The sequence below is a fragment of the Pagrus pagrus genome (genome assembly GCF_965226575.1).
Source record: "Pagrus pagrus genome assembly, chromosome: 16".
Taxonomy (NCBI): domain Eukaryota; kingdom Metazoa; phylum Chordata; class Actinopteri; order Spariformes; family Sparidae; genus Pagrus; species Pagrus pagrus.
Genome location: NC_140200.1, coordinates 25125541 through 25139698, shown reverse-complemented (window position 1 = coordinate 25139698; position 14158 = coordinate 25125541).

The window sequence follows — 14158 nt, the reverse complement described above, 5'->3', positions numbered from 1 at the left end:
TAAAAATAATGTTTAATAATAATTGCTTTTCTATTAATTCAATACCCTATGTATTAGGAGCCTAGGTTAATGATTAGAGAATTTGACATAATCATTTGGAGAACCTGGAGAAAACCAAAACATGGGGATGCCCACAGAAATGCCCTGCCCCAATCAGTGATCACACTCAGGACCTTGCTGTCAGGTAACAGTGCCAACCACTGAGCCTCCGTGTTGCCCACAATGTTGATGGCAGCTCATCAATATCCAGGTAAGTAGTAATGGAAGGTGTCCGTAATCCGTCTGACCCAGATAGAAAAATTGTTTGTCTGTTGCCTCACTGTCACTGAGAATGACAACTGGTGAAGGCACCTCATCCCCAGATAGCAAAACTGTGTCAGACACATTCATCAGGCCCACACACCATGTGGAGTGATGGCACTTTGGCTGTCCGCTCCTGCTGGCTGACGTGGTCATGCTATGGCCTGCTTGTGGGTCAGATCTGGCAAAGGAGATGTTTTGGTTGATTGCCGCATTATATTCTTAACATGACATCATCATGTTAAGAATATATTCAGAAATATTTGAGCTTCTTCCAAATAAGGAAAAGTTTTGTGTGTGTGCAGTGCAATGAGGTAGTTTAGTTTTCAAATGAAAAAATCTCATCGACATAAGAGTCGTGGTCATTCAGGAGTCATGATCACTCAACAACCAAATGGTTGAACTATGTGCACACAGTGCAGCCCCATAGAACACACTGACATTTAACTGTCCTCTACTGCTTGTAGAGGTGTCATGATGCCCTGCTGTGGTGCCGCATCACCCTGCAAGTATAAGTCATATACCATAGTAAATTAGAATTGTGACCACTCTAGGCATAATTGTATTGATAGGTATTAGTGATCTGTGTTTTGCCTACATCAACTTGCTAATGTTGCTACTCATAGTCAGATGCTCATGAGTTCTGATGCTGAGGTTGGACAGATTTGCACTGATAGCAACTGTCATTAGGAGAGCAGTGTATAAACATTCGGCTAGCAGCCTCTCATGGTTAGCCTGAGCTGCTTGCCAATCAGCTGTCACTCAATAATAATTCCATGAGTTAAGTGATGTCAGGCTAGGATAATGACTGTAAGTAAAGGAAGAATGCAATTCATTTGGTTCTAACATGCTACAATTATGCTCTCGAAAAAGAAAATGTAAGACTATCAAAAAATTGATGTTTTTATAAATTGACATAGGTCTCAAATATTTATTTGTGAACATTTTTTAAAAAAGTGTAATTGTTTTGGATTTATGAGAGATAAAGTATCGGCATGTACCCTTTTGAGGTACACAACAATGTTCAGGTAAAATGGGCCAGCTGTTCAGTTAAATTGGGCCAAGAGATGTGCATGCTTGCTTTAAACGTGTGTAAGAAAACACCAAAAACTATGAAAAATTGTGTAAGCCTAGTAGCTGTGTGTGTGTGTGTGTAGGTGAATGCTCACTTCAAACATAGGTCAAACTTTTTTAACTTTTTGTTAAACAGAACATATTCAACAAAAGAAATAAGACGCAAAAAGTGTGTGTGTGTGTGTGTGTGTGTGTCTGTGTCTGTGTGTGGGTGTATGTGTCAAGCATTTTGTTAAAATTTTATCTCTAGTGATGGTTTCGCCCCCCACTATGCCTTTAAACACATTCTTTACAGATGTACCCATCATCATCATCATGAACACCATTTTCTTCTCCGTAGCTCATGTGATACCAAGAGTGGCACTGACAGCACTGCACCCAGTCCTCCATGGTCCTTGGGTCGTTTAGATCACCATATATATTTTTTTACAGGCTGTGCAGGGGCACTTCTTGTGTTTTTCCCCCTTTTTGCTCTTTTTTGGGTTGTTTGTTTTTTTGTCTTTCTGGTGGTGATGTAATTGACATTGTCCGAACTTGTTAAACAATAGGTGGGGGGCTTGGCCCTTGGCTTGAAGCTTCTTTCCTGTTTAGGGATGGTTATCATGTCACTGAAGGTGACTGGTTGCTGTCCTCTGCAGACCTCTGTGGAAGACCCAGAAGTTGAAGGTAATTCATCCTTCTACAGTGAAGTGTCTTCTTCAGGAGTGAAGACATGGAAGAAGGTCATATCCTCCTGAGAACTTATGACAACTTCTCCTGACACCACCATATCCTCATTGAATGTTAGGACAGGTGTGTCAGCTACCAGAGGCAGCTCAGTTGCAGTGGTCATACAAGATGTGGTGTTTGTGTGTGTGTGTGTGTGTGTGTGTGTGTGTGTGTGTGTGTGTGTGTGTGTGTGTGTGTGTGTGTGTGGTTATGGCTCTCTCTGTTGTGAGGCTTGGAGCGAATACGTCATCAGGGACGATGTTTTTATTCACAGGAAACATCCCTATCCCCCTGAACCCAGCCTGGGAATTTTCCACAGTGGCAGTCTTCTTCCAGGCCTGACTAAACAGGGTGAAGAACTCGTTTTTGGGCAGCTGCTCAGTAAACATCCAGGCCCACTCCAGGAACAGATCCCCATTGATCCATCCATTGTCAGAGACTCTTACTGCAACATTTTCTGGGCAGCCATAAAGCCATTCACTCCTGAGTTGCTTTCCTTTAAAGATTACCATTGTTCCGCAGAACTTTCCAGATGCATTGAAAGCTGCAAGGACTGTTGTGGTTTCACCTTTCTCTCCTGCTGTTATTTCCACACAGGGCTTACCCACCTCCCCAACAACACCCTTCCAAGTTCCTCCAGGAGGTCTTCGTACTGCTGAAACCACTGTCCTACCACTTCGGGGTTTAGCCCTGCTGCTCTTGCTGCTGAAAGAGCCTCTGGTTTCTTGATGCTGAGGTCTGGATTGCATTTCAGAACATTTTGAAACCAATAATATCCAGCAATGCCTTTTACCTCAGAGAAGCCTTTGATATTATTGGCCATTGCATAATTAAATGCAATTCTCTGTATATCCTCTTAGTGGAGGAGAGGAAAAGAACTGCATTATTCTGATATTCTGGCCAATATTCACAATCTTTCTTCAACTACACAGCACTTTTCACATTGACATTCATCAACTCAGTTTTTTACAAACCTGTTTCCTCCAAGGCCAGCTCATTCCTCCATAGTTGTATGTTATTTCTTCTCCAGCATTGATGTCCCTCAAAGCAAAGAGAAAGAGGTGTGGCCTGCCCTCTGATATGATCTTCATCTTACAGATTGGTTGAAGGTGGCTAGTATCACTGTCTAGTCTTCCCAGACTGCCATCTTCTTGAGTTGCATTAATACTTCAATAGGATAATCAGTCACTCATTAGGTTTCATAAAATGAAATACTTGCAATTTTTCACGTTCACTACTAGTAGCAGTAAAAAGTAAGCCCCGAGAGAACTACAAAATATCATAATCTATGTATTAGATTATTATTAGATGAGACATGGGAGGAACGCCAGGCCAGGGACCCGGACCTGTCCCAAGTGTGACATACCACGATGAGATGGGCCATCCCAGTAGTGAGAGAACATTGGCAGCCCTGCGGCAGCGTTGTTACTGAGGTAAGGGTCCCTTTACTACCAATTACCGTGTCATACCCATTTGAAGTTGTTGGGGTGGATTACTTGTCTCTGGGATGCTTGTTTTCAAAGTACGCTCTTGCAGTGCCTACCAAGTATCAGTCTGCCAGTGCAACAGCCCCAGCCTGATAAGTGAGCTTTGCCAGCTCACTTATCAGTGAGCAGCGTATCATCCCCAGGGGAACGGGGCCTGTGAGAGATTCAACCAGACCCTGTTGAGACTGTTAAGTTCCCTGTCAGAGACTGACCAAACACAGTGGCCCAAACAGCTGCCAGCTCTCATTCAGGCCTATAATAACACCACCCACAGCACGACAGGTTTGACCCCGCACTATGTGGTGCACCAAAATGTCAGAATGTCAGAGTGAGATCTTTTTTTTATTGCAAGCTTTGATCACTTGGTCCTTTTTTTATGTTGCATGTTTTTTTATACTCATTGGATGTTTTTATCTTTTTGCATGTGTGTTGTGATTTTAATCACCAGTGATTATTGCATGGTGTTTTTATTTATTCTTATGTATATCAAGGATTGTTTTAGAGCTCTGGACCGGGCTGATGAGGGATCGTAAACAGCTGGGACTAATTTCATCTCACGCCTCCAGCTCAGGAGTGGTGGATAAGACCCCTGGGTGCTGTTAAATTGGGATTGAAAACAGGTGAGCAGGAAAAGAGGGAAGCGATCGGTACACAAGGGCAGGCGGCAGAGACTTTTTCAAACTGAACAGGGACAGGTTCACCAGACACGTTCGTTGAGAGGAACAAAGGAGACGGCTATGCCAAGCAAGATAAAAGATGGAACGAGACACCGGACGGGTCGCCACGGAGGATCCAAGCTGAGATGGAGAAATTGGTTCAACGCCCACAAAACGATAAGTAAAGGAAAGCGACCCAAACAAACTAATTAAGTGTGTGACAGCTGCTGTTGGTGTGTGACCACCACTGAGAGTGCTGTCTTTATTTGTCTGTCCATAGTGGCGGCAAGAGGAGGGACGTCTGGCGGAGCAGTCTTTACTTCCCCCCCTTAAGACTTGAGTACCTCCAATCCCCATTTTTCTTGTTGAACTGAACACTGCCCTTGAATATTGGACTATAGTACCTTCATTTTATGCACCATTTTAAGTGGGTTTTTAACATTTGAATTGGTGTTTTAATAGTTTTAATAAATTATTTAAAGTTTCTCGGTGCCTCTTTCTTAAAGGTCCCATATTATGAAAAACACTTTTTCTGGGATTTGGGGTATTATTTTGGGTCTATGGTGCTGCCACACGCATACAAACTTTGAAAAAAGACCATCAGTGCTTTTTTGAGTGAGATACAGATTTCTGACGGTGTTTTGCCTGCAGTTTCCAGATGAGCGAGTCAAATTTCGACCAATTTGAATAATCCCACCCACAGTGTCCACCCACCAGGTACAGCGCTACCGTCTCGGAGATCCGCCATTACGCTATCAAAAGCACCACGTCGAAGCGCAACGAGAAGTGCTCTGTTTTTGTTTGTAAAAATCAACATAAGTGCCTATACTCTGTCCCAGCTACAGCAGAGACAGTGGGTGCGTTTCATTTTTAACGACAACGTGCCGGCTACAGTTCTTGTGAGTCTGTTTGTGTGTGCTAACATTTCACATCGGACTGCTTCAGTAACGAGGGTCAGTACAAAGCTGGCTTTGCCTCGACACTGACCCTCGTAAAAGGATCAGTCTCAACCATACGGGACCCAGCAGCTGCACCCGAGCCACAGGTAAGTGTCGCCACGTTTTGATAGTATTTACAGTTGCCTACGAGTTTGGTGAAGTCAGCCTGAAACTGGCTAACTAGTTAGCTCCGCTTCGGTCCGCTATGCAACGGCGTTTGAAGCGAGTTTAATGTTAATAATATTACGAGGGAGCTTGGTTGTCACAGTGAAAAGTCTGGAAACATCTGGAGACAGAGACAACGCGAACAGTGTCCAAGAGTTTGGAGACTGTGTTGGAGACAAACACAGCTTTCGCTAGCTGTTTTTAGATGTTACCTGTTGCAGGTCAGTGGGGGATGGGAGCCAGGTGGTTGTGTCGGGGAGTCCTGCTGCAGCCGCAGAGTCTGTATTTTTCTGAGCCTCTCCTTCTGGGTCCGATTCTGGGTCAAACTGGTATGGTTGAACGACAGCATCTCAGCGAGCCATAGTGATACATCCACCGTAAACATTAGCACATGCTACCGCTAGCGTGAACGGCATCCTCTTCCTGAGAGGGGCGTGTAGCAGGACGGAGCTCATTAGCATTAAAGCTGCAGGCACAGAAACAGCTGCTCTCAGCAGAGCTCAGTAGAGCAACTTTTAGACAGCTGATATTCAGGACCACTGATGGGTTTGGGGCAATACATTTCAAATACAGTGTTGTTGGACCTCTGACAGCTCTGTGGAATTGATGAAAAACAGTATAATATGGGACCTTTAACATTGGAGTTACTTGTCTGCATACAGACAAGAGGTGGAAAAGCTGGCCCTCATGGAGATGACAGTGGACTTCAGGAGAAGTCCCCCTACACTATTTTTCCCTTTTTAGATTAATGTTAAAAACTATTCCCTGTACATTGACATTGAGTCAAATTCCTTGTTTGTGTGCACATACTTACATGCCAATAAAGTTGATTCTGATTTGACATTCAAGTCGATCTCCGTGGAATCGATGTTTGAGTCATCCTTCGTACTCAGATCATTTAATAAATAAATAATAGAATAGCCTAACATGAAAAAGAAACTCAAAATTATACACATTTTGAGTAGATGTACTTACAGGATAAATAAACTACCACATTTTTCATGAAATTTCTACTCCATTTGTGTTTTAAGGATAGTTGGTGAAGTCTGAATAGATTTGGATGTGAGTCATAATTAAGTTACTTTTAGCCTCCTTTTCTTTAGTGTCCCCCTACCTGATGCCCTTGCGAGGCCTATGCTAAAACCGATAGCTGAGGGCAGGTCCTCTAACTACACCTCTGTATATTAACATATAGTTCATTTACGCCTGTTCAGGCAGAGAAACATGACAGGACAGTGACACTGTGCTTCCCATTTACCTAATTAGGCCATGTGTCACTACCCTAAGCAGTGAGGCAGCAGCATGAGCCTGTGGGCCTGCTGCTAACACACTGGCCCTACGTTTAGACATTGAATTGTTCCCACTGGTATCAGCAGGGTGTGATCCTCACAGGGCAGCTCCATCAGACAGGGACAAAGAGATGGAGAATTATGAAAAACAGATAAGCTGTTACTTTGGTCTTTGGTGCAGAGTGCTCTTCACTGATGTTTCCTCAGTACTTGTCAATCAAACCATCTTAGTAGAGAAATGTACATCACATTTCTTGGTGACTTGACCTTTGACAAGGTCGTCTATCACTGCAAACAAAACACTAGTGTTGCTGCTGGAGTTTACTGGTCAAAAACAGTGTTTGTCAATGAAATGCCAATACCGCCAGAGGCTTTCACAGCTTTCCTATGTAAATCCAACAAGTTCTAGGGGATCACAGGATAAATATACAGAAGCCCTGAGGGGCAAGTGAGAAATAAAAAAAATAAATAAAAAAAATTCATGCGTGGAACCCAGTTAGTTACCAAACAGTCAGGCCCTCTCCGCAGGGAATGTGATGACACAGCGCTGACTGAGGAAATATTGATTTAAGATTTGAGTTGGCTGATATCTTAACAACTGAAAGGTGTTGATGGAATAATTATTATACTTCACTACGAGCACAAATATGGGAGTGCACGTACGCAAGTAACACTGCTGGTTTGATTTTTTTTATGACAACGTGGATCTATAATGAACGTTTGATATTAAGTGATATTAAATGTGAGATGCATCATTATGTGTAAAATAAATAAATAAATGAAATGGGAGAGACATAGGTTTCTGACCAAACATGCTATAGCAATGATTACTGTTGGAATACAGAGCTATTTCACACTTACTTCCATAATAGATATTACTTGTAGCAGCGTTAAGCGTCTTCAGTTCATTCATTAATGCAAAACTGCCACTGTGTCACTGATTCTCTCTTATGTTGAGCTCATGTTGTCTTGTGTTGTCAGCCATGCCCTTTCACAAATAGAGACAGCCCAGGCCACGAAACAAACACTCATGGAGGGTTTTGTCAAAATCCCTGTGTTGTAGGTCTTATGTTGTTAGGGGCAAGATAATGAGTTTTTATTTTAGGGTGAACTTATCAACTTTTTTACTGAGCAAATGCAGAGCGGATCCAGTGTGTGTTTATCTGTTGTGAGATTCATCCAGAATCTCTTGTTGTGTTTTTTCTAGAATAAAAAATATAAAACAATGTATGTATTTGCGATTTGGATTCTTGGAGGCGGCAGACATACGTGCACAAATTGATTGTTAGTCAAATTCTCTCTTAAGCAGAGACATTTCTCTTTGCCTCAGTTCCATTCCTACAATAGGAGCTGGGCACAGGTTTGATTTTTGACTTAGAGTGTACCTAACAGCAGCATCAGTCCTTAATACCAGACAACTAACACTACTGTTGTAAGTCCAGTAGATGGTGGTGTTTAGCTGTATAGCCAGGAAATGTTGGTTACCAGTGAAGCCAGCAGGGGGCATACCCAGTCTACAGTGGAGCTGCAGTCATACAGTACCTCCGTTCCATTAAGATGCAAGGCAGAATTCAGGTTGTGATAGCACTAAATTTATGCTCAGCTCAGTGCCAGGGGCTTCAAAATGATTATGAGCCTTTAAGTATGTTTCTTTGAGCCAATGACATTTAGTGCTCTTGTCTTTAACTGTATGATTGACCAGTGTGAAATCAATTATTCTTGAAGGAGGTGTTTATGCAGTTAGTGGAGTCATTCTAAGTCATCAAATTGTGTAAAGTTAACTGCTGTGTCAGTGAAAGACAATTTTACAACATAATGTAACTGTGTCTACTTAAGTTATATGAACCAGTTTAGATTTACTGTTAGTTTAACAAAGGTAAATATATACATATATATTTTTATGCACACATATATATATGAACACATAGTGTGTGTGTGTGTGTGTGGGTGCGTGTGTGTGTGTGTGTGCCACAGAGGTGGTCACTGAGCCAAAGTCTTTGTTCTGAATTAACAATTAAAATCCTCCAAAGGAGACATAATGAGTTAGCTGGCTTCTGTCCACAATGCCCGAGGGAGTGAAAAAAAGCATACACACACAAACCACAAACGCACACACACACACACACACACACACACACACACACACACACACACTCCAGGGCTTTGAATGGTTAATGACCAACCAGATCTTTAGTGACAGTACAGAGCAGAGCCAAAAATTAATGAAAGACGAGGACTTAGTATTTTTTGTGGGGGTTTCTGTTTGTAATTCATATTATGAGAACTGGACTGGGAGCAAAATATGAGTAATATCAAGGAATGATATAAGGACACAGAGATGATGAATCATTCTCAATGTGGACTGTAGTTCTCCCAGGCATGCAGCAATAAGACCTATTTTTCTTCATTGGGTTGCTTTCATGCATTGAACAGAAAGCAAAAACATACAGTGAACAAATTAGTGTGAATTATACATAAAGTCTTCACTTTATGAAATATCAGAGCCAGAAAAGCTTGAAGTGAAGACAGTAAATGGAGTTTCCTCATCCCCCAGCCATTTTCTACAGGGTAGAATAGAAGAAATATGTATATATATATATATATATATATATATATATATATATATATATATGTATATATATATATATATATACACACACACACACACATATGTGTTTGTTTCTCAAATACACGTATGAATTAAAAGTTGTTTCCAAATCTGCATGTTTTGTATCTCAACTGATTCTGCCTAAAAATATAGTTCCAAGCTAATTTACCATTACAACTGTAAGAAATATAGTTAAAACTAGATGGCACTCAGTAGAGTGTATACCTCCGCCAAGGCCCAACAGCCCTATATAAATCAATCAAGCCTAATGCAATATCAAATAAAACACATTTAAATCTGCTCGATCTGGATTTTTATTTGGATCGGCATCACATTGTACTCGCTTGTGGATACCAGCAACCTACATACACCTGATCAAAAAACACCCTTTCTCACATTGTAAAAAAAAAAAAAAAGAAAGAAAAGTGAGAAAATATCCTGGATCCTTCCCTTTATCCAGATCCGCACCAAAATAGGGTCTGTTCTGAGCAGAGACCCATCCTCCATCCGAGTTTCGTGAAAATCTGTTGTCATTTTTGTATTGACATGTGCAGAATCCCAGGTGATGCTGTCCTAAACTGACAGCGAGTTAGTGACAACAACATGATGGCTTTTGGTCAGCAAAAAACAACAGATCTATGGACAACACGAAGCAGTCAAGAATGATTGAGAGACGACCTGTGACTAAAGATCTCAGCCTTGCTGGAGGACAGTTTTTCTGATGAAATAAGTTTTCAGTTTGAGTCAATATTATTTATATAGCCCCAAATCACAATCACATTGCAGCAGTGGGCTTTACAATCTGTACAGTGAACGACATCCTCTGTCCTTAGACAAAATAATCAATAATCAAAATAATGAATAAATGATGTTAGCTGAGTTAATGAGTCAGCTAATGTTAGTGTGCTGGGAGAATGTGTCTAAATGCACATTGTGTTGCTGCTGTTACATTTATAACCTACAAGTTCATTTATTTTTTATTTGGACGAGCAACTTGTAATTACGCTTGATCCTTTTTCACTTACTTTACCAGAAAAAGCATAATGGCAGCTCTGAAATGCAGCTACTAACTTGTCAGAGTGTTGTTTCTATGATGACATTAAAATTAGGCTCATCAGCTTAGTTGAATTAGGCATTCACTAAAACTATTGCAGTTAAAAATGACTAAAATGTGACTATACTAAATCTATATTAGCTGCCAAATTAACACTGTGCCCAGATATCCGGACAAGTGTTATAAATGGAGGTTGGAATCTTACTCTACCTTAACCAAGTCGGGGCTTTTTGCAGGTTTTTTTTCTTTGGCCCAACTTTAACCACAATGTTTCTCTGTACCTCATAGTCGAGCTGAAATGAAAGGTGGAGCTTTACTTGTTTCCTGTAAAAACAGTCAGTAACCAATAGCATTAGTGCTAAATGTGAGTCAAAGTGGACGACTCTGTTTGACCGGATCACCAGGAGCTCAGAGTGAATACGTTCAATTAAGTGATCAGAGGGCTGGCCAAACAAAAGCGGGACCTAACGCAGCATCTGAGACATAGGGAATACAGAACCAAGGTGGTTTTCTTGCCAGGTTTAGCTCCTGGCATCCCGGGACAGAGTAAGCTAATAGGATCGTTAACATTAGCTGATGACTAAACGAGCTAGCGGTAGCTGATTAACAGCAACTAAACTACATAAACCACCTTGGTACTGGATTTGCTGTTGTCAAGCTAGCCACAGCTGGTCTCAAAGTGGCCATGTTCACTTGGAGAATGGTACAATTAGCCGCTATTAGTGGCTGCTAAATACATCTGTTAATCAGGAGACTCCTTAAATCACTGAGACGTCAGGCAGAGCCGCAGGAGGGACAACCAAAAAACATTGTCTCCATTAAATACAATCCAGTTTGACCCAAATCAGTGAATACAATCCTAAATGTGTGTTTCTGAGCAGTGATCTCTGAAACACTCCACTCCAACTGCTTCTGGTAAAGTTGAATATTGATCGATGGGTACAGGCATGATATTATTGGTTGAAATTGGTTAGTACAAGCTTATGTAAATCCATGTGACTTTGAGTTTTACAGGAAGAAATCATTACCGATTTTGATATAAAAATACAAAGAAATAGATTTTTTTGTACATTTTTGGGCATATATTGTTGAATAGGTGCACAATGTGACCATGGCATTCAGCTCGACTTAAAGATCATGCAAAAGAAACTCACAGATTTGTTTCAAAATACATTACAAGTGTTGGAAACTGATTGTTGAAAACATGCTAAAAGAATATTTTACTATACAGTACTAAATTGTGGAGTTAGAAGGTGAACTGTTTCATCACCATTTACATGGTTTAATTTTTTGGGCAGGCCTAAACACATGGCTCGATGATGCATTGGAGCTATACTCAGCATAACCCTCCCGTTTACACTGTAGCCTTATAAGAAAGAGAAGCATCATGAGCATCTTTGGTTCTCTTGCTTGATCTTGAGTTATTAAACCGTCTTTCCTGCTGCCTTTTCGCTAGCTGGCTATGCCTATTCTTGCAAATCCATCTTTCCTGGATGCCAGAGTTTGCAGACCAGCTTTATTTAAATTTGAAGAATAGGTGGATTCATTTTGTCCTGAGCCACATTAATGGGGAGCTGAAGATCACCAAGACTTGCCTCTGCATTGACCACTTCACCCTGGGAATTGCAGACAACTGGGACTCGTGGATAATACTGTATTGGCAATGTAGAGAGAAGAAATTATAAACATGCAGTAGACTATGTCATTAAACATGACATGGTTATGGATATGTTATTATTTATGTGTGTGTCTGCGTGTCTGAATCCCCTTCAGAGGCTGGGTGTGGCTTCCTTGATTGGCGGAAGCTCCTGCCGCTCACTCACCTGCAGCTCATCTCCTCATTAGCAGCAGCTCAAAAGAGCTGGTCTTCTCTTCCCTGGCTGCCAGATCGTTAAACTCTCCACATAATGGTATTGATGGCTTCACTTTTCGAGTTACCGCTAGCAACCTTTTCTGAGATTCGCCTTGTTCTTTCTGAGACTAACGTGTTCCTTGTCATTCCTAGAGTCTGCTACCACGAGCTCCAGCGCCTCCCCCACTCACCCCTTAATTTGACCAGATCCGTGTTCGGTCCGTTTCCGATCCGCTACCGCAGTGGCAGTCTGGTTACACCCTGCTTTTCTGCAACCCCGCTGTTCCGAAAATAGACTTCCATTCATCGTAATGGCGTGGTTTCCCATTTTTTCAAAAGACCCCGCTATTCCGAAAAGGCTATTGTGGTACCCCTGACCCTAACCCCTAACCCTAACCATATTGGGAAGTAACTGGAAGTTGAAAGTCGGATTCGGAACAGCGGTGTGTCGGAGTGGGGTGTGTCGGGATGGAGGGGTTTCGCAATGGAGGTGTTTCGGAACGTCAGGCTGTTCCCGGCAGTGTATGTTTGTACTTCCACTGGCTCTGCTGCGTTTTGTATCTACTCTGTTGCAGCTCCGGCTGTTTTGCAAAGTTTGTATTTATGCCGGCACCTGGATCCCCAGCTAAGTCTGTAGCCCAGCCACATGCCAGCTGCAGCTTCTACTAACCACTGTGTTTCCAAAATAACAACATTTAAACCTTCCCCCTGCCTTTGGCCCTCACTTTTGAGTTCAATGATCACCTACACAAATTGTAAAGAATAACAAATTGTTGATGTTTGTTGTTAGGCAGTGACCTCATGTGGCTGTAGTTGTTTTTACAACTGCAAAGGAGAAGTAATATGAAAAGTGAAAAGTCTGTATAAGGATGAGGTGGGGGATGGATGGTTTGGTGAAACAAGCTTAGGATGTAAGCAAGGTGACCGTTAGTGTCCAGTGTGGAATCAGAGGTCAACAGTGAGTCCTTTTAACGTGCTAACATTATGTAGTGACGTCATATACATAACATAAAGGAAGTAGCGTAGGTACATTTTAATGGAAGTTGCAGCAATAACTCAATGATTTTGACCTAAACCATGTTTTCCTAAACCTAACAGAGTGGTTTCATTAACCAAACTGTGCCTGTTGCTGCTACGCTACAAGAAGTTGTTTTGGGAGAGGCTCATAATCGACCTATTTGGTCATTTAGATATGAGGATGTGACACAGTGAAATTGAAAAGACTCTTGTTGTTGAAAATATTAACCACAGACACCTCAAAATGAAGTCCCCTACTAGTCAAAGACAAAGTTCCTCTAGTTCTTACAGTTGAATGTTTGAGTTTCACTGTGTAGAATTATGTGTGTGCAGAGTTTGACACTAGAAGGCTGCTTTCACATTCATTGCTCAAAGTGTACATTTTTTTCTGAGCTCATTGCAAATGTGATTTTAAGAGGCGGGCCAACAAGCATGTTTTGTGACATAACAGATATTTGAAAGCCAATCCTGGTCAATATTCAGCAGACACAAGTGTGATGTGGAAACTGGGAACCTCCAGTGCACACACGAGAATGGACTTAACAGGGAAGTAGGAGACAACTTGTTTCCAGCAGTTAAACTTGTAAAATGAAAAATATTTGCATTTTTAATGAAGGAGAAGGAGTTGGTGCCCCACTCAGGACTTTTTTCCCCCCCATGTTAGATGCACACTCTAGAATTGTTTGTATGTGTGGATCTTTGAAGATTTATAACTTTCACAGCAACAGGAAACATTTTTATTTTTAATGAACATTACTGTAAGACCTGTGATAGCAGGAATCATCAAAGAATGTCATGCAATAATGCTTTGAAGGGAGGCTCAGTTACACATGTCTGTATGGAGTCAGATCAGGCCATTATGCTGCTACTTAATATAATCTGTTTGCTTGAGAAGTCACAATTATTCCTCAGTTCTGTGAGTGTTTCTGTATCTCTGCATCCTGATAGGTGAGAGCGATGAAAGGCAGCGCTGCCTGTTATCTTTTGTTCAGGCAGCTCAGAGCTCTGGC